Source organism: Lynx canadensis, chromosome B1 (assembly GCF_007474595.2).
Source record: "Lynx canadensis isolate LIC74 chromosome B1, mLynCan4.pri.v2, whole genome shotgun sequence".
Taxonomy (NCBI): domain Eukaryota; kingdom Metazoa; phylum Chordata; class Mammalia; order Carnivora; family Felidae; genus Lynx; species Lynx canadensis.
In genome coordinates this window covers 52987653-53009029 of record NC_044306.2, presented here as the reverse complement: position 1 = coordinate 53009029, position 21377 = coordinate 52987653, and positions in this window count along the sequence as shown.

Below are 21377 nucleotides of genomic sequence, written 5' to 3'. Positions count from 1 at the left end.
AAGACGGTCTTTGGCAACCTAAAACCGTAAAATTTTTTAAATGTTTTTATTTATTTTTGAGACAGAGAGACAGAGAGAGAGAAGAGACAGAGCATCAGCTTGGGAGGGGCAGAGAGAGGGAGACACAGGATCCAAAGCAGGCTCCAGGCTGTGAACTGTCAGCACAGAGCCCAATGCAGGGCTTGAACTCACAAACCATGAGACCATGATCTGAGCAGAAGTCTGACACTCAACCAACTGAGCCACCCAGGCACCCCTAAAACCTTAACATTTTGCTTGGATGATAAATTGGGATCGAATTTGTCAGACATTTAGTACTTTTCCAAATATAATGGAGTGCTAAAGCATGGATGACTAAGCACAAGGTTTATCTGCTTTTCACTTTTTTTTTTTTTTAAGTAGGCTTCAATGCTCAGCACAGAGTCCAAGATGGGGCTTGAACTCATAACCCTGAGATCAAGACCTGAGCTGAGATCAAGTGTCACACACTTAACCGACGGAGCCACCGAAATGCCCCTGCTTTTGACTTCTTACTGCAGAGAACCTAAGGATGTTTGAGTCTGTTGGTGAACATGCTTTGTGCTTTATTGAAAGATGACACAATAGAGAAACATGTTTTTAAAATTATGGAACGTATTTATAAATTTCAGATCTAAAGAATTCTGGTATAACAGTTCACAATTGATTGCTACTTGGTTTTCACTGGAGGTGCAACTAGGGTTTCTAAGAGTTAAAATTCTGCTAAATGTAACCAAGACTGATAGAAATAAGGGACGCAATTCAACATGTAGAAAGGTAGGAGATGTGCAAGAAAGATCTAAGGCATAAGAATACATTTTTGTCGAAGGTAAAAGAAAGTAATTTTGTCCCAAAAGGAAACTGGTTGTTTGGAAAGTAATGGCTTGGGACAAAATCTGAATGCAAAGGAAAGTTATGGAGGGTTTATGAAGGAAATCTTTGGAAAGGAATTTTATGTGTGGTCAGGATGGACTAAAGTCGAAATGCATGGATTTTAATTTTTGTTTAATGTTTATTTATTTTTGAGAGAGAAAGAGACGGAGCACAAGCAGGGAAGGGGCAGAGAGGGAGACGGAATTCGAAGCAGGGTCCAGGCTCTAAGTCAGCGCACAGCTGACCCAGGGCTCAAACTCTCGAGCCATGAGATCATGACCTGAGCCGAAGTCGGTCGCTTAACTGACTGAGCCACCCAGGCATCCCGAAATAATGGATTTTAAAAGTACACTGGTATAAGATTGAAAGTCTGCTTTCTCTCTGTTAAAAAGACAAAGTTTTCTTGGATTGTTGGTGTGCTCTTGATAAGAAAATATAAACAACATTTTTCTTTTCTTTATCTGCCCAGGAGACCAGTTTCTATGTTTTGTCTTTATCAGGTCCTTGACTACTTCTCAATGTTGAAGGAGCTAAGTTTTGCTAACTATATAACCCTGCATATTTGCCTTTGGAATCTCTTATTGTTACCTTGGTTAAATAAATAATTGAGGGGTTTTTTTTAATGTTTATTTATTTACTTGAGAAGACAAACAGAAAGACACAGTGGGGAGAGGGGCAGAGAGAGAATCCCAAGCAAGCCCCACACCATCAGCGCTGAGCCTGATTCTGGCCTCCAAACCCACGAACCGTGGGATCATGACCTGAGATGAAATCAAGAGTCGGATGCTTAACTGACTGAGCCACCCAGGAGCCTCTGAATAATTACGTTTTAACTTTTGTAACAGTCTGTAATCCCAGTTAGGCATGTGTTTTATAACTCTCTGAAGTTTTTTTAACCAACTTTCTGGAGATTCAAATTGCAAAGGAAGTCTTTTTGACCAATTAGGCTTGTTTATTTGGTATGTTAAGTTACTTGTTTAACTTACAGTTAAATAATAAGCCTTAGGTCATGTTTGGGTAAATGCTGTTAACTATTCTAAAGATTATATGCAATTCCTAAAGTTTAAATGTTTTTGGTATGAGGTCTTCGCTCAATATTCTGATTACTGAAGTGTGTCACAAGTAACTGGATTTCCTTGTCAGCTATATTATTCTGACCTCTCATCAGATCCTTAACCATGTCCATTTTTGAGTCTTCTATCATTTCTATTTATTGTCCTTATTCTCTTGTGAAACGTGTGTCATCTTCAAGGAGATTCATAAATAGGGCTTTGGACAAATACAGGCTTTTTGATCTCTTTGAAATTGGTAAAAATTCACCAAAGAACTAACTAAAAAGTTGCATCCAAACTGAGTAAGAATTAGTAATGTGGGATTAAATAAAGTAAGGAAGATGATTATAGGTTTGAGATTCTTGTTTGATATATTGCTGGTTCTCTAATATTTGCCCTTCCAGATTAAGGAAACTTTCTCTTAAGATATCTATGACTTAAGATATCTTAAGATATCTATGACTTACAGAAATATTCATTAGTAAACAAATTGAAGCCTTTGACTTTTCTCTCTACCTGAACCCTCTGAAATTCACAAACCCTCAGTGAATATTCCTTCTTTCATGGCAATCATAGTTACATGCATAGGTTCAATATGAATCTGCTCTCCTTATAACAGGAAACCATTGGAAATATTTCTCATTTTACCAAGACGTTGATTGGAATGTCCTATTTGAGAGACGTGCATACATAGACTCAGATATGACCACACAGCTTTAAGGAACTAAAGTTGACTTAATGAAGCATGAAGCCAAGAGAGCCCCTTGGAAATGTTGGCCTAATACCTTGCAGAGTTCCCAGCAGCCTTACCAGGTGAGTAAAGAATGTCAGTTCCTGGCAGGTGAGGAACCTCAGGATATTTGGGGACCTCAAGAAGAGGAATTTGCCCAAATCTACAGGTATTGCAGGCATGTCTGATGGAAGAATTTGGCTGGCTTCTGGTCTAGAGAGGCTACTAAAAGTTCAATTGAAATTCCTTATAAAAAATTCCAGCAAAGCAGATTTTAAACGATCTATATGATCAATCACTATTCTTTTTCTTTTTTTTTTTTTAAGTGGTTTATTTATTTTTGAGAGAGAGAGATAGACAGGGTGTGAGTGGGGGAGGAGCAGAGAGAGAGGGAGACATAGAATCCAAAGCAGACTCCAGGCTCTGGGCTGTCAGCACAGAGCCTGTGCTCCAACCCATGAATTTGGAGATCATGACCAGAGCTAAAGTCTGACGCTCAACTGACTGAGGCACCCAGGTGTCGCTGATCAGCTACTATTCTTGCTGTGTCTATGTAAATAATTAGGCCAAATTTGTTAAAACTGGGCTTGTTTTACAAACAAATTAGCCTTGATTTGGCTAACTCTGGAATGAGGGTAATCATAGAGAAAAATTATGTTTCAATAACACATCTTTGTACTTATTACAGTTGAATACTATTTATTATAAACTAGGCTAGATCCTAAATTCTTCTGGTTTCCTCAAATATTTGACCATGGCTTTCCAACTAAGGTTTCCAATCTTCTTCCATTCACTTGACTTAAAGTCATTAAAAACCAAAACTGCCTTTTTCCTAAAAGCCCTATAAAAATTGACACTGACAACTTAAGGTAAACGTCAGAGAAATAGATCATGTATAGATAATCTTGTTGCTTGTTATTCTGTGGGGATACTAACAAAGACTCCATGGGCATACGATTATTTGAGCAACTGGAAAATGGGATGTATTTCCCTAACAATTGTATATGAAAAGCCTTTTCTCACTGTAGACCTATCAATAGATGAAGACTATAGTGCTTTATTAAATTATTCACTTGAGGCCCGGTTAATTCATCAATCTCTAAATGAATATGCAAACCATATCCTCCCTAAACCTGACCGAACAGCACTAGCAACCCACCCCGTATAAACCCAGTTGACATGGTTTATTTAAAGGATTGAAACTCTAGTACAGCAGGGGATTTAACTCCAAAATGGAAAGGCCCCTACCAGATCATATTATATACACCCACAGCCATAAAATTAGGACATTCCTCATGGACTCATATATATCAAGAATTAAACCTGTACCTTCTGGTGTGAAAATGTTGGGGTTTGGAGCAAATGGTCAAGAAGGAATTCTTGAAATGTCTTTGGTGCAAAAAGGTGATTTTATTAAAGCACAGGGATATCGTCCGACTTCAGCCAGGTCACGATCTCGCGGTCCGTGAGTTCGAGCCCCGCGTCAGGCTCTGGGCTGATGGCTCGGAGCCTGGAGCCTGTTTCCGATTCTGTGTCTCCCTCTCTCTCTGCCCCTCCCCCGTTCATACTCTGTCTCTCTCTGTCCCAAAAATAAATAAAAAACGTTGAAAAAAAATTAAAAAAAAAAAAAAAAGCACAGGGATAGGACCCATGGGCAGAAAGAGCTGCACTGGGGTTGTGACAGGTGACTGATTATACACTTTCAAGTTAGGAAGGGGTTAGGGATAGCATAAACCTCCAAGGTACTTTAGAAACCCTGAGGAGGCTAGCTATTGTTAGAAACAGGTGATTTATCACTATTTAGTAATAACTTAGTCATGAGACTCTTCCTATGTATATCAGTGGGCCATATACTTGGAGGACGATTGCTAGCATATATCTTGGGGGGAGATAAAGGAGGTTTCCAAAAAAATATCTACATGTTCAAGTAGACTTACAGGATTTTGGACCTCGGGATATTGTTAAGCTAAGATTGCCTTTTGCCCTTAGCAAAAGTGTTAATTAACATCAAGGCGGCTGAGTTCCTAGGGCAAGGTCACTGCCTATCTCAAGGACTTGTCAATGGGCTGGAAGTACAAGAAAATTTCATTTCTTCTTTTGCCTTTGTTTCCCACATCACCTTCCTCACAGGAATCCAGTGTGCCAGCTAACATGCCTTCTTATTCCTGTGAACCTGAGGAAGACCTCAAACTTCTCTTCAAATGAACATGATGGTTGTACCTCTCTTTTTCATTCTCCTTTCCCCAACTTATACTGGCAATTCCTTCTTACAATGGGCCATTCAGAAAGTTCACCAGAGTTACTTGAATTACAAACTGGAAAAACCCATCGTATTCCCGAGGCATGATGGATTCTCACTCCACCTGAGCCTGGCATCTAAAACTCTTCTCACTGGCAGCCCTGGAGACTCAGACACTGGGTTTGTGATTTGTTCTAACCATTAACCTATATTTTTTCTTTTGCTTCTATAGAAGTGCCATTTATTAACTACCTGATTGCTTGCTAACTAAAACAGTACATGACGGCTAACACCACTTGCTACACAAGTAAGGCCTTAAATGACTCTCAAAACGGCATTAGATATTTTAACTGCTGCGCAAGGTGGAACATGTGCTATCATAAAAACAGAATGTTGTGTATATATTCCAGATATCACAAAAATGTAACAGGATTGCTAAAAGATATAAACACTCAAATCAGTACTTTAAACGATCTCTCGCTTTCCTTTAGTGATTGGTTAAACTCCTGGACTGGAACTGAATTTTTCAACTGGAGTTGAATTTTTGGTCAACCCTCAGAAGTCTTTTTTTCAGGGGGCACCTGGGTGGCTCAGTCAATTAGGCATCCGACTCGATTTCAGCTCAGGTCATGATCTCACGGTCATGAGATCAAGCCTGGTGCCAGGCTCTGTGCTAAGCATGCAGCCTGCTTAAGATTCTCTCTCCCTCTGCTCCTCTCCCATTCTCATTCTCTCTCTCGTTCGTTCTCTCTCTCTCTCTCTCTCTCTCTCTGTCAAAAAAAAAAAAAAAAGTCTTTTAATCAGACTTCTCTTTCTCATAATAATATTAACCTTGTCTTTTCTGGTGTCTCCCTGCCTGGTGCTAAGACGCCTTTACTGCCATAACCTCCAGCTGACAGATGATCCTTTCTCCTCACGGAGGTTCATATGTGCTGTCTACCTTGGATTGGCTCCCTCTGCCTTTGGTAATTCCTAAATATAAATTCCTCAACTGACCAATGTTGACGCATAGGTAGGGACATCTCTACAACTTTATTCAGCCAACGAAGTTACAGAAGATAAGACCTATCTACCCTCAACAACCTTAAAGACTGGGTCAAAATTGTTTAAGGGGGAATGATGTGGAGGACAAAGGCAAAAGAAACATAGATAAAATTAAATTTCCTTATAACCTGCAGCCCATTGACAAATACTTGAGATAGGCAGAGAAGGACATTTCTCCAGGAACTCCCAACTGTCTTAATGCTTTGCTAGAGGGAAAAACAACCCCAGCTTGATAATATCTAGTCCTCCAGGATCCTGTAGGTCGTCTTTAACATATGAAAAACCTTTTGGCAATTCCCTTTGTCTTTACCACCCCCAACTCCCAAGTATGTAATCAGTCACTCCTCACAGCCCTTTTTGCCCGTGGGTCCTTTCCCTGTGCTATAACAAAAACACCTTTTTGCACCAAATTCTTTCTTGGCCTTTGGCTCCAAACCCCAACACTTCAAACCATGTCATAAAGATGACTTAAAAATAATTTTTAAAATATTTACAATAAAGGAGCGCCTGGGTGGCTCAGTCCGTTGAATGTACGACTCTTGATTTTGGCTCAAGTCACGGTCTCACTGATTTTGGCTCATGTCATGATCTCATGGTCATGGGATCCAGCCCTGTGATGGACTCAGTGCTGAGCGTGGAGCCTGCTTGGGATTCTCTCTCTGTCTTCCTCTGCCCCTCTCCCCTGCTTGAGCTCTCTCCCTGTCTCTCAAAATAAACAAGCAAATAAATAAATGTTTGTTTGTTTGTTTGTTTGTTTGTTTGTTTCAAAAGGCAAAACAGTGATACATAGTCAATTTTGAATAGGTGTCACCTCTGGAAGTGGGGGGATAGATAGGGAAGGATACAGGTGATACACTTTGGTGACTAGTGTTGTTATTCTTACATTGGATAGCAGTGTTACTTCATTTCATTATCATGGTCCATAACCTGCATATTTTGCAGATTCTCTCTCAAAATCTACATTTCCTTTATTCACTTTTCCTGTAATCTTAGCTGCAAAAGTGAATACAAACACATTAAAGAATTTTTAGGGGCGCCTGGGTGGTTCAGTCAGTCAAGCGTCCGACTTTGGCTCAGGTCATGATCTCAGGGTACGCGGGTTCGAGCCCTGTGTCAGGCTCTGGCTGACAGTGCAGAGACGGCTTGGCTCTCTCTCCCTCTCTCCCTGCCCCTCTGCTCATGCTGTCTCTGTCTCTTTCAAAATAGATAAATAAATTTAAAAAAAAATTTTAAGAATTTTGAAAAATTAAAAGGGAAAAATTCCTCCATAGTCCTACCCCTTTATTTGTATTTCAGCTCACAGCCTCCTCTCTTTCCCTATGTACATGGCTTCATTTTTAACTAGTTGTAATCATACTGTATATACCTCTGCTTCTGCTCTTAACATTGAATTATAAGCAGTTTTCCAAATTTTCTAAAATCTTCAAAATCGTCCTTTTTCATGGCCACATAATGGGATCTCTATAATTCTTCGTGAAAATTCTAAGAATCCTAGTGATTCTGTATGGTATATGTGAGTTTAAAAGAAAATAAGTAATGCTGTTTTATTAGTCTCCTAATGTTGGCATAACAAATTACCACAAACCAGGTACCTTACAACAATAGAAATTTATTCTCTCACAGTTCTGAAGGTCAGAAGTCTGAATCAAGGTGTTGGCAGGACCACTCTCCTTTCCAAGTTTATCTAGGAAAACTTCCTTCATTGTCTCTCTCCTTGCTTCTGCCGACTCTGCCAATCCTGGGATTCACTGGCCTGTAGCTGGTCACTCTACTCTCATCTCTGTCTTCATATCTCCTTCTTCTCTGTCTCTGTGTGTCCTCTCCTCTTCTTGTGAGGACATCACTTATTGGGTTTAAGGTCCATCCTAGTCCATGGGGCGCCTGGGTGGCTCAGTCGGTTAAGCGCCAACTTCGGCTCAGGTCATGATCTCAGGGTTCGTGGGTTCGAGCCCCGCATCGGGCTCTGTGCTGACAGCTCAGAGCTTGGAGCCTGCTTCCTGTCCTGTGTCTCTGATCTCTGCCCCTCCCCCACTCACGTTCTGCCTCTCTCTCTCGAAAATAAAATAGACATTAAAAAAAAAAAAAGGTCCATCCTAGTCCAGTATGATCTCAACTTAATTATATCTGCAAAGATCCTACTTCCAAATTAGGTCACCCTCTGAGGTTCTAGATGGACATGAATTTTGGGAGACACTATTTGACCCGCTCCAGCTGCCTTTTGCAAAAATCTGAAAACAAGAATCTGGCTTTTAAATAAGGTGAAAGGGGAAGGGCGCCTGGGTGGCTCAGCTGGTCAAGCATCTGTCTCTTGATTTCTGCTCAGGTCATGATCTCACAGTCTGTGAGTTCGAGCCCCGTGTGGAACGCTGTGCCGGCAGCACGGAGCCTGCCTAATTGGGATTCTCTCTTTCTGTCCCTCCTCTGTACTCTCTCCCTCTCTGTGTCTCAAAATAAATAAATAAACTTTATAAATAAATAATTAAGGCAAAAGGGGCCACAAGCCAACCAATCCAGGTGTACTGGCTGTGGGCTCTTAATCCAAGTTGTAGAGAGTTTGCACTCAAAGAGATCTTGGAGATCTGTGCAAACTTCTCATTTCACCATAAGGAATTTGAGGGGGTTAGTGGTAAGGTGATCTATCCTAGGAGACTCAAATTTCTGGTTACATCCAAGGAGGCCACCTCAGGCCAATGCTACTTGAGCCCAAGAGTATATCTTGGGCCCAGTCTATATCTCAAGGACCTTCCCAAGATTATATTATTTCTCTACCACTGAGGAACAAATTAGCACATATTTAACACTTCAAACAGCATACATCTATTATCACACAGCTTCTATGGGCTGAATCTGGACTCAGCTTTGCTGTCTTCTTTTTTTTTTTTTTAATTTTTTTTTTAATGTTTATTTATTTTTGAGACAGAGAGAGACAGAGCATGAACAGGGGAGGGGCAGAGAGAGAGGGAGACACAGAATCTGAAACGGGCTCCAGGCTCTGAGCTGTCAGCACAGAGCCCGACGCGGGGCTCGAACTCATGGATCACGAGATCGTGATCTGAGCCGAAGTCGGCCGCTTAACCGACTGAGCCACCCAGGTGCCCCAGCTTTGCTGTCTTCTGCTTCAACCTCTTTCGGAAAGCTGAACTCAAGGTGTTGGCCAAGACTGTGTTCTTATCTGAAGGCTCAGCTGGGGAAGAATCCACTTCTAAGCTCACTGATGTGGTTGTCAGCAGGATTCAATTCCTTTTGGGCTGTTGGGCTGGGGGCCTCTGTTCCTAGCTGGATTGTGGCTGGAGGTGACCCTCAGTTTCTTGCCTTATGGGCCCCTCTACAGATTGGGTGACTTGAAACGAGGAAATGTATTTTCTTATGGTTTTGGAGGCTGGAACTCCAAGATCAAGGTATTAGAAATGTTGGTTTCTTCTGAGACTTCTCTTTGGTCTGCAGACTGTCACCTTCTCACTGTGTCCTCATATGGTCACCTCTTTGTGTGCTCGTCTGGTATCACATTTCCTCTTATAAAGACAACAGTCTGACTGGATTAGGGCCCACCCTAATGGCTTTAATTAATTAATTAATTAATTCATTCATTCATTTATTTTGAGAGAGAGAGAGAACACATGAGAGGGGACAAGGGAGAGGGAGAGAGAGAATCTTAAGCAGGCTCCATGCCCAGTGCAGAGCCTGACACGGGGCTCGATCTCATGATCATGAGATCATGACCTGAACTGAAATCAAAAGTCAGAAGCTTAACCAACTGAGCCACCCGGATGTCTCGAGGCTTCATTTTAACTCAATCACCTCTTCAAAGAACTTATCTCCAAATACAGTCATACTCTGAGATACTGGGGGTTAGGGAAACTGGGGTTGGGGAGGGACATAATTAAGCCCATAACATAGACCTGACTTTATTTTAGCAGCTCTTACTCTCCTTGGCTCTCACCATCACACTGGTAGCCTCTGAGTGCATCTGACTGAGGATAGTTCCACCAGCAGCCTCAGAGTTCATTGGAGACCCTTCTTACGGAGAGAAGGTCCAGGGCCCTCAGGGATTGCTGTGTTCCCATGTCTTGCCACTGACCCAGTCTCCTTACTCTGGGGCTCAACCTCAGCATCTGGAGCCCACAATGGATGTTTCTGGACAGCTGTTTTTCCCTAATCCATAAATTCTTCTCACTCCTCAAAGCCCTCTAACCCCACACCCTGGCCCTCCCTGAAATGTGCCTCAATCCCCTTTCCTAAATGCTGAGTCATAAACTCCACTCCTTGACCTACCAGTGGCCCTCACACTCAACAGGTTTGTGGACGTATCTCATCAAGAACAAACCACCACTGATTCTGCTCCTTGGAGCAGATTCTTCACTAGAATTCCACAAAGATACACTATCTTGGTTGTCCTTCTCTAGCTGCTTCTCTTCATTTTTCCTCTTGATTCCTCCTTGTATCCCTGACCTCCTAACCTTGGAGGCTCTTCAAGTTCACTCCCAGGACTTGTTTTTTGGGGCTATTCTTTCCACTTTGGTAAATTCAATCAGTCTATGGCATTAGACACCATCTATACACTGCTCACTTGCAAATCTTGACCCTCAGTGTGGTGGCTGTGAACTCCAGACTCAGCTCTCTATACAACATCTCAGCTTGAACATTTAGTAAGGTATCTCATTCTGGACATGTCCGAAAGTGAGCTCCTGAATCTCCACCTTCCCCCCAAACTTCCTCCTCTGAAGTCTTCCCCACCTAACTTTATAGCATCTTCCAGCTTTTTTTTTTTAATTTTTTTGAATGTTTATTTATTTTTGAGAGAGAGAGAGAGAGAGAGCATGAGTGGGAGAAGGGCAGAGAGAAAGGGAGACACAGAATCTGAAGCAGGCTCCAGGCTCCAAGCTGTCAGCACAGAGCCCAACTTGTCAGCACAGAGCCCGACGTGGGGCTTGAACTCACAAGCCCTGAGATCATGACCTGAGCTGAAGTCGGACGCCCAACCGACTGAGCCACCCGGGAACCCCAACATCTTCCAGCTTTTTAAGCCAAAAAATCTTGCAGTCATCCGTGGCTTCTCTTTTTCTCTCATAGCCCACATAAAATCCATCCAAAGTCTTGGGGGCTCTGCCTTGAGAATATTTCCACTTCTCACCACCTCCCCCACAACCACCCTGATTCAAGGCACTGTCTCTCCCACTTAACTAGCCTCCCTGCTTCTGTCCCTCCTCCCCTTCAATCACTCTCAACACAGCAGCCAGATATGCCTGTTGAAACCTAAGTCAAATCACAGCACTTCTGTGTTCAAAACCCACCAGTAGTTTGCATAACACTCAAAGTAAAAGCCAAGGTGCAGGAAGTAGAATGGGAGCTGCCAGGAACTGGGCGAAAGGGGAGGGGGACGTGGTGTTTCATGAGTACAGAGCTTCAGTTTGGGATGATTGAAAGTTCTGGAGGTAGATGGTGGTGCTGGTTGCCCAGCAATCTAACAAAAGATAGATAGCTTAAAAAGAAAAAAAGCCAAGGCCCTCCACATTCTGACTCCCTTTTATTTTCCTGACTTTATCTCCTACCATTTCCCATCTCGTACATTCCACTTTGCTCACATAGACCTCCTGACTGTTCTCCAAACACACAGGGCATTCACCACATTTTGCCCTCATTAATCTCTCCGTCAAAAATGCTCTTCCCTGGGGCGCTTGGCTGGCTCAGTCAGCAGAGCATGAGACTCTTGATCTCGGGGTTGTAAGTTGGAGCCCCACATTGGGCATAGAGATTACTTAAAAATAAAATCTTAAGGAAAAATGCTTTTCCCCAAATATGTGGATGGCTCAACTTCTCACCTCCTCATCCTCTCGTGAGGAGACAACATTTCCACTCCATCCTATCTAAAATTGCAAGCCACACCCTGCACTCCATTGGTACTTCCCATCCACCTTCTCTGTTTTATTTTTCTCCATCGCTTATCATCAGGTGACACAATATATCATTATTTATTTGTATTTTTTAGTTTCTGTCTTCTACCGCTGCAGTGTGAGTTTTGCGAGCTTGAGATTTTGGTCTGCTTTCACTTCCTCCTGCACCCCCAGCTCCTAGAACAGTGCCTGGCACATAGCAGGTGCCCAATAAAATGTTTGATTTCATATTTATGGTGGCCTTGGCAATATTTTTTAAACCAGAAATATTATAAATTCATGAAAAACTTACAGTCTTTCTCCGCAAATCTTCCGTAAACAGTAAAAAAGTGAGATCATGAAAGCTATATAGAAACAAAAGGAAATGTTTATGATCAAAACGGTGGCTACGCACATTATGACTGCAAGGATCTAGAACATGTATTCACGTGGGCAAGAGTGGAAAGAAAGGTGTAAAATGAGAATTGTTGTTAGACTAATGGGAGTACGTTTTTCCTCAAAAAAACCAAATGGCATTATTATTAATGAGGATATTCAGAACCTATCATGTGCCAGATCATATTCGAAGCAAATGACACATGTTGCCTCATTCAATCTTTGCAAAAATAAGCTCTAGGCTACGGTCGTGAGAAGTTAAGTAACTTGGTCAGGATTGCACATGTGGAGGCAGAAGCCAAGCCAAACTCCTGTCTGACTCATGTCAAAATATTAACCAACTCCTGTGTGAGTCACATTTTCTGTATGTCAATACAGCCACAACGATGCCGCATAACAAACCACCCCAAACCTGGGTGACTTGTCACGACTATTTGGTCTCCAGCTTACTGGTTTTCAGGTTGACTACTTTGGCAGGTCTAGACCTGGCAATCCAGAAGTTTCCGCTGGGCGACTTGCTTCAAGGAGCAGGCTGCACGTGTTGTTCAGGTAACCTCCATGTTCATTCGGAGGCCCCTGTGGAAGAGGCAGAGACTCCCAGGGGCATGTTCTTTATCAGGGTCTTACTCTCCTGGAGGCCCTTCTTGTGTGCACACCATGCCCTTTCCGACCTGTGTCCTTTCACTCAGAGCAGTGCTCCTTTGGCTTTTGTGAGGACCTAAGTACTACACTGGTCTTTGAAATTTCAAACGCAAAGCTGTTAAATATCTGAAAGTCATGTGGTCTCTTGAAGAGAGAGCCAAAGTAAGACCCGAACTGATGATCTAGTCCTACCATTCACCAGGCAGGAGGTTATGGGCCACACTGAGAAAACCTCTAGATTTTCCTTCTCAGTCTAAAAACAGAAACCATGTGGATAATATTCAAAGTATTTAGTGACCAACATGGTGCCTGGAGGTTTCCTGCTGTGCTAGTTAAGTCTTTAGTACTCGTTAGTTTAAAGCATTCCAAACAGGCCTTGAAACCTGGGGAGGTACTCGGGGACCCTTCACCACTACAATTTATGTCGCTGTTTTATGACCAGTAAGGGCACACCACTCTATCCAAACTGACTGTCATCCCTGGAGATCAAATGTCTCCGCCTTGCCATAATGACAAAGAAGTGTTCATCAGGAAATTATGGAACCAAGGTGTGCGAGGTGCCATCATAAGAGGAAAATCCTGCAGATCCCCAAGGCACTACCTGGTCAGATAGCCTTCAAGACTGCAAAATGCTGCCCAAAAGAAAGTCTCTAGCACTTGAGTCAGAACCTCTGATAACAGTTTTCCTTCTCTGCCATAATTTTGCCTTTTGGGATGCAAAGCAGAAATTACTACTATCTGCAGCCTGTAGGACAAACACAGTTCACAATCGTTTTTGTTTGGTCCCATCTGGTATTGGTTCCTCATTTGAACCAGCATTTAAAGCTGGAGGATTCCTCTAAAAATTCAGATTTCTCTCATTCTCATGGGCAAAGCAGTTAGCCACACAGCCCAAAGCAGTCAGCACCATATTCTGGGTAAACTGTGCCTCTCCCCCCCACCTCCCCAACTAAAATTTGGGAGCTCTTCCTTTTTTGCCTGGTTGCATCCAAGAAGGGGGGGAGGGGGTGGGGTCACCAGCAGCTCTGCTGTAGCTGCATGAGAAAAGGCAGCTAGGGTTGTCGTTCTTGCCTCGTCTGCTCATACCAGCACGGTCTGATCCAGAAATACAGCCTCCACATATGCCTCTGGTGTTTCTGTCAGTACGCAAAGGATAGAGGCTCCCTTAAGTTGGGTTAAGTGAACTGCCTTCAGTGGGTCATCCAAGATTTCTACCTTAATGCTGATACCTCTTTGTACATAAAATAAAAATCTTCAATTTAAAAAAAATAAATAAAATAGTAAAAATATAAAAATCCAGATTTCTTCTTTTTTTTAATTCTGTTTATTTATTTTACATAATGTCTACACCCAATGTGGGGCTTGAATGCATGACCCAGAGATCAAGGGTCCTAGGCTCTGCCCACTGAGCCAACCAGGCACCCCTAAAACTCCAGATTTCTACTTGTATCAAATAAACCAGAAGATACAGCAACATTCTGTTGGCATCCCCTGCATGGCAAGAATCTGCTAGAACTGAGTAGAAGTTATCCCTTTATGTAAGGCCTATGTGCTCCATGGTTCTCCTCTCTTCACCATTCCCCAAGCTTCTCCCTAATACTAAGACACACAAAAATTACCATTCATCATAATGAACTTTTTTCCCTGATAATAGAGAAATATTTCTCTGGGCAAGACTCTCAAAAATGGGGAAAGGAACTCAGAGCTGCCGACTCCAGGAAGCCTCTGATGGACTCTGACATGACAAAAGCAGTGTGTGAAGGATGGAGGGGGCCCACGGAGCTGTTTTGTACCATTGTGCAATTCGTCTCATTGCCTCTGTGAATGGTGCCCCCTAAGGTTGTGCAGTGAGCAATCTGCACAGCTGTTCAGTACATTCCGGAGGCATGAGAAAGGTACAGATATGGCACAGACTGGTGAGAATAGGGCAGGCAGGGTATGGCCCCAAATGGGGTGGGAGAGCACACTAAGCCCACAGAAGGAGCCCTTTCAGCTTTACTAAAAGAGAGAAGAGAAATGACGAAGGCTTGGGATTAATTATGATGGCAGACCTCAGAAGAACATGGACACACTTAACTCTTCTTGCTTTCATCTTCAGGAAAGTACATGATCCCCAAAGGCGAGAACACAAAGCAAACATGAGGAGGCCTCTGAAGTCCAAGGTTAGCAATATGCATCTTGCCCTTGTCAGATGGGCTGGAAGCTGGGACTTACAGAGGACTCCCATCTCAGGGGCAAACAAGGCATAGCTGACCTCTCTAGATTAGGTCTCAACTTGATATTTTTTATTGTAGTAAACAAGAAGTTTCTAGACACTAAGAGACAGAGACTAGACAAAATATTTTGTGTTCCCTTTATTTCCTCACCATAGGGCGGCCCTCCCTTAGCCACAGGACCTTTGATGGGTCCTGCAGCCAAGTCTGGGAAAGCCACCAGGTAGTGGCTTTAAGCCTCCTTTTCCCTTCCCCTAGGGATGAATGTGGGCTCACAAGACCTGCTATCACAAGTCACTTACTTCATTTATAATAATGAGGGGCAAGTGCTTTGATTTTTTCTAAACGCAAACTGCAGCATTAAAAAGCAAGCCTACTTTATAGACTCAAAATGTTCTGCAGGTTCAAGACTTTCTCCTTTCTCTACCTGGCATATTTTCTGAGAGAAGGGCATATAAACCTTCGTGAGTGGTCAAGACCAGACTATGGCCCCAGCTTAGTTCCACCTGCTCCCCAGAGTATAATGAATTTATTGCCCAGTGAGTGCCAAGGCCTCTTGAGACTGGCTGAGGGGCTGAGAGGGCAAGACTAGGTATGAATTTAGCAGGAGGGGTCTGGGAAGAAGGACTGAAGCTGGAGGCTGCCATGAGCTGCACTGAGATGCCCATGTGCAAGGTCAGAAACAGGGTCCAGAAAAGGGGCAGAGATGAGCCTCTCCCTCCTGGGGCTCCCCAGGGTGTTTACCACCAAATAACCACAAAGCTGCCGGCAAGGTGACTACAGAGAACTGAGAACTGACTCCAGCAACTGCAGGAGAAGGAGAGTGCACTTCCCGCCACCGTGATCAATAAACACTTCAGGGGAAAGATGCATTTATTCTTAGCCTGGAACTCCAAGGTGGAAGAGGAGAGAGGGAGAGCATATAAAGCACAGGGCACCGCAAAAACAAACTTCACAAGGCTGCAGAGTCTATTATTACCTCTTCCGGGTGCTTAACCCCCTCCCACAGGTCCAACATTCTGGCCACATCCAGCCGTCCTCAGGGATGTGCCTGCCATGTCCTTCCTCCCCAAGTGTTCATGCTGATTCCTGGCTTAGAAGGATCTGAGGCATTTGCTCCCCACTCTTCCTCCTGTTGAAATTCTACTGTCTTTAGAGATCCGAATTCAGAGGTCTTTGGTGAAGCCTTCCCTGATTCTCCAAGTCACAATTCCAATTATGCCTTCTTTCCCCCCATCTTTTGTCTGACAGTGTGTGTGTATTTGTGTGTGTGTGTGTGTGTGTGCGCATGTGTGGAGTGTGTGTGTCTGTATGTGTGCTGAAGTGTGACTCATGTGGTTCCCCAGGTAGAATACCCCCCTGGGCTGGGCACTGGGGGTCCCTCTGCTTTCTGTACCACCCCCCCCCCCACAACCCCACTCAGTTGGTCTTGATTACCGCTCCTGACTGATTTGCTGAATCCTGGCCAGATGAACTCCGTCTGTATCCTGGTTTTACTGCTGACTGACTATGGGTGCTTGAACAGATTACCTCAATCCCTGTGCCTCAGTTTCCTCATCCATTAAGAGGTTTTATAAGATTGATGTAAAGAATGAATGACATTGTACACTGAAAGTAGCATAATGACTATTACTACCATTTATACTTATTTGTTATGTATGTATCACATATATTTTTAAATCTCTCTTTGAGAATTCCAAGATCCTTTTCACCTTGAGTCCAGAGATAAGAATTTCCTTCAATGACTGAAAATGAGCAAAAGAGACTGACTTGTCCTTGAGCTCACAGTGACCTGGGACTATTCTGGAAAGACAAAGGAATTCCTGTCATCCTCTTTGCAGCTCAAACCACGGGTCAGGCTTCTAGAAATCCATCAATATTTAGGACGGGGCTTTTGTGACACCCAACTTTCCCTAGCTGGTCAACATTTTTATAAATAAATGAACACTATTGTTCACAATAATAACGAAGGTGAGAGACAGTGGCTTCGTTATGTTACCCTAATGTGGGGAAGAGAGAATTCAGGTGACTTAATGAAGAGTCTGAACATTAGAAAACTGAGAAAAAAGACTCTTGCCCTTAGAAAAACTATCTGTAACTTCACTGCTCCCAGAGGAAGTAGCACTTCGGTCCTAGTGGGGAGTGCTATCCTCATTCCACCCCCCAGCTGCTGTACTCTTCCAGGGTTGGGTCCATTCTAGAGGCTCTGCTTTTAGAAAGATAGGGGCAAATGGTAAGAGGCCCAGCCAGAATGATATCAGGTCTGGGAACTGTATCCCAGGAACATGAGCTAATGGAACTAAAGCCATTTGGCTCTACACCAAAGGATATGGCAGCCTTGCCTGGGCAGAAAGTGATATCTGAAGCTGAGGAGTAGGGAAGGTAGGGCGGAGATCCAACTTCATGTCAGGAAATTGCACAATCAGAGAGGATTTGTGAGGTTGCAAGGATTCCAGCATCCCATATGTGCAAGCACTGGGCCAGGGATCACTGGCTTGGGTTCACCTTATGTATGGAAAGTGCTACGTAAACTTTTGACAAGCTATGTGTGGGATATTGTTGATCTCTTTGGGGCACATAGATGGCTCAGCTGGTTAAGTGACTGACTCTTGGTTTCAGTTCAGGTCATGATCTCAGGGTTCATGAGTTCGAGTCCTGCATCGGGCTCTATGCTGACATCGGGCTCTATGCCTGCTTGGGATTGCCCCCCCACCCCCTCTGCTCCTCCTGTATGCTCTCTCTCAAAAACAAATAAATGAAAGAAAGAAAGAAAGAAAGAAAGAAAGAAAGAAAGAAAGAAAGAAAAGTTGATCTCTTCGAGAGCAGAGAGCCTGTCAAGACACAATCTTATCCCCAATATCCAGTACAGTACCTGGCACATAAAATCATGTTTGAAGTACCTTTCAATTTTAAGATTATTTAGATTCTTTCAAGGACTATAACAAAATAATAATGCTACTGAGAGAGACCTTCTCACCAAAGAGGGTCCACTTATGTGGGTATATAAATATCCACTAAACACCCTTTCTTCACTCATGCAGGGAACAAGAGGTGGGCGGTGACCGCAATCATGTTTTTGAGCTGGTCGCCACACTTCTGAATATTCCAGAACTAGCCAATGATTTCTCAGTAATACATCCCAAGAAAAGTACCTGAGGGTAGACTCTTTGCTTAAAGAGCAATGCTGAGGAGGTTTTTTGTGATTCTCTTCCTGCCACTAATTAGCTTTTACTATTGAACTCTGTGCAAAATATTACTATCACCCCCTGCATAATTACCAACTCCCAAACCACAGAAACATTCCAGAACGGGAGCCAGGAGAAAGAAACTGGGAACGAGATGTCGAGTCTCATCATAGTGAGCATCTATGGGAGCCGGTACTTAGCTAGAAGCTTCACCTGTTGTTATGGGCTAAATGTGTCCCCACAAAATTCATATGTGGAATGAATGAATGAAAATCCAGTACCTCAGAATGTGATTGTATTTGGGAGATAGGGTCTTGAAGGAGGTGATCTAGTTAAAATGAGGTCATTAGGGTGAGCCCTGATCCAAGATGGCCAGTGTCCTTATAATCCCAGGAAATTGGAAACTGAGAAAACTCAGTGGTGCTCAAGACCACAAGAGGACAGAGAGAGAACATGGCCATCACAAGCCAAGGAGGGGGATCTCAGGGCAAACCAAACCTGCTGACATCTTGACCTCAGACTTCTAGCTTCCAGAACTGTGAGAAAAGTAATTTCTGCTCTTTAAGCTCCCCAATCTGCAGTATACTGCTATGGTAGCCCTAGCAAACCATTTGTACCTGGGATATTTCGTTTCACCCTTAGAACTACTCAACTTATTTTCTTTATTTTGCAGAAGAAATCGAGGCTCAGAGAAGTCACTTAATTTTCCCCAATTCTTACAGTGGGTGAGTGGCAGAGCCAGGATTTTGTATCAGGTTTGTGGGTTGCAAAACCCACATTGTCTCTATCGCATCAAGTTGTCTAGTAAAATTAATGTTTTACTGAAAACACTCTACAACCAGTCCTGTAACCAGACCAATCAAAGCAAGATGCTCCGGTGGAAGGGATTTCTTGCCAGTACCATAGGGACATTGGGCTCTCCTCAACTTGACCTCCTGGACGCGCTCTGCCACCACCCATGGCAAAGGTCACGTGCACCCGCAGAGCTGAGGACAACCTGACAGGAGAAGCTCTGTGGGCTCCTCTCATGGTATTAGAGCCACGTGGTGTCCAACAGGACCTGATGGGAAGCAAGTTGGGAGAGGGGAAGGCTCCTTTGTACTCTCTCAAAGAGACATTATTCTACAAACCCTGACCTCAGCCCCCTTCTCTGATGGATAGCAGAGTCAGACCCCTTCCCTACCAATTAGGATGATGACCACCACCTACAACTTCCGTCTCCCAAGCACTATGCTAGGCACTTGGCATCCGTATCATGAGGTGAATACTATCCCCTATTACAAAGCGCACAGAGGATGTAACTGAGGCTTAGAAAGCTGAGTAGCTTGCCCAAGGAGGCACCGACTAGAAAGGCACAGAGCCCACGTCACAGTTTCCAAAAACTTGTCCTTCCTCTCCACCACCCTGCCTCATGCTGACAGAAGCCAAAGGACATGTGGAGACACACTTATGCTCCCATGAGTGCTGGTCCCAAGACCCCTAAGAAGACACACTCAAACGCCCACAGAAGCCTCTTCTTGTAGCCTCACCACAAGAGACAGGAGACCTCCACAGATGGCAACCTCATCATCCACCTGATAAAGTGGGAATTCAGCCAGGAGGAGACCAAAGATGGTTTCTAGACAGCACGTTCCCACCAAGCCATATCCCTAGCTTCTAGCACCCTGTATCTCTCTGCCCCATGCCCTTGACCCACACTGCAGGAGACAGCCATGAGGGCGGGGAAGCAGCCAGCATCCACACTATAATCTTTGTGTTTGTTAACTCCGGCTCTGGAAACACCAGCACAATGATGATCCCTATCAGGTGAATGCCTACGTCCTGTTTGTTGACATCTGGGTCAAGTGGTGCCATCATCTGTGTGTGTCCGGAAGAATGGACAGCAGATTCACATTTACAGCGCCGCCCAGGAACTCGGGTTCTTTCTGTTCTACCTCGGATAGTTTCATGTCTGTGTTATTTCTCTACATCTTATCCTCCTCAAGCCCCAGTTAAGGAGTTAAGCTAAATCATCTCAGAAGATAAATACATATACATATACATGTACATGTACATATACATGTACATGTACATATATCTCAGTAGATCATCAAAGCACCAGTGTTTTGGGATTTCATTCCCTGGATTTCATCTCTATCCCAGTCTGGCTGTACCAAACTCTTTATTATTAGTCAGGATTCTCCAGAGAAACACACCAATAGGATATATATATATATATATAGAGAGAGAGAGAGAGAGAGAGAGAGATAAAAAGGAGATTTATCCTAGGAGTTGGTTCATGCAGTTATGAAGGCCAAAAAGTCTCACAATCTGCTATAAGCTGGATACCCAGGAAATCCTGTGGTATAATTCAGTCCATGTGCAAAAGCCTGAGAACCAGGGGAGTGAGCCTGCAGTATAATTCCTAGTCTGTGGTCAAAGGCCCAAGAATCAAGGAGCTACGGTATAAGTCCGGGAGTCCAAAGAGTAAGAACCAGTAGCTCCGATGTCTGAGGGCAGGAGAAGATGGTCATCCCAGCTAAACAAGAAAGAAAATATTTACCCTTCCTTTGCCTTTTTCTATTTGGGCCCCCAGTGGATTAGATGATACCCACTTGCACTGATGAGGGCTGATCTCCACTCAGTCAACTGAATCAAATGCTAACTGTCTCCAGAAACACCCTCACAGACACACCCAGAAGTAATGTTTTGCCAGTTACCTGGACATCCCTCAGGACAGTCCAATTAACACATAAAATTAGCCATCACACTCCTAGATAAGAATCAGAGTCAAACTTTATAATCCATACATTTATCCCTTTACTCAATCATTCAACCAACATCTACTAAGTGCTTTCTGTGAGCCACCCATTGGAATAGCTACAGAAAATCATTGGAAAAGAGTAAAATAGCACTTGGTAACCTGGCTTACCAGACCCCAAAAAATATGCAGCCTCTAGATAAAAACCACAGCCATGGTGTTTTTTGTTGGGGGGCTGACTGATTAACATCTGTTTCTCCACTTAGATCCTAAGTTATGCACAAGTCATGCTTGCCACTCAATGTCCAATGCCCAGTACAGTGCCTGGCTCATGGTAGGCACAATAAATACATAATAAACAGTGCAAGCCTGAAG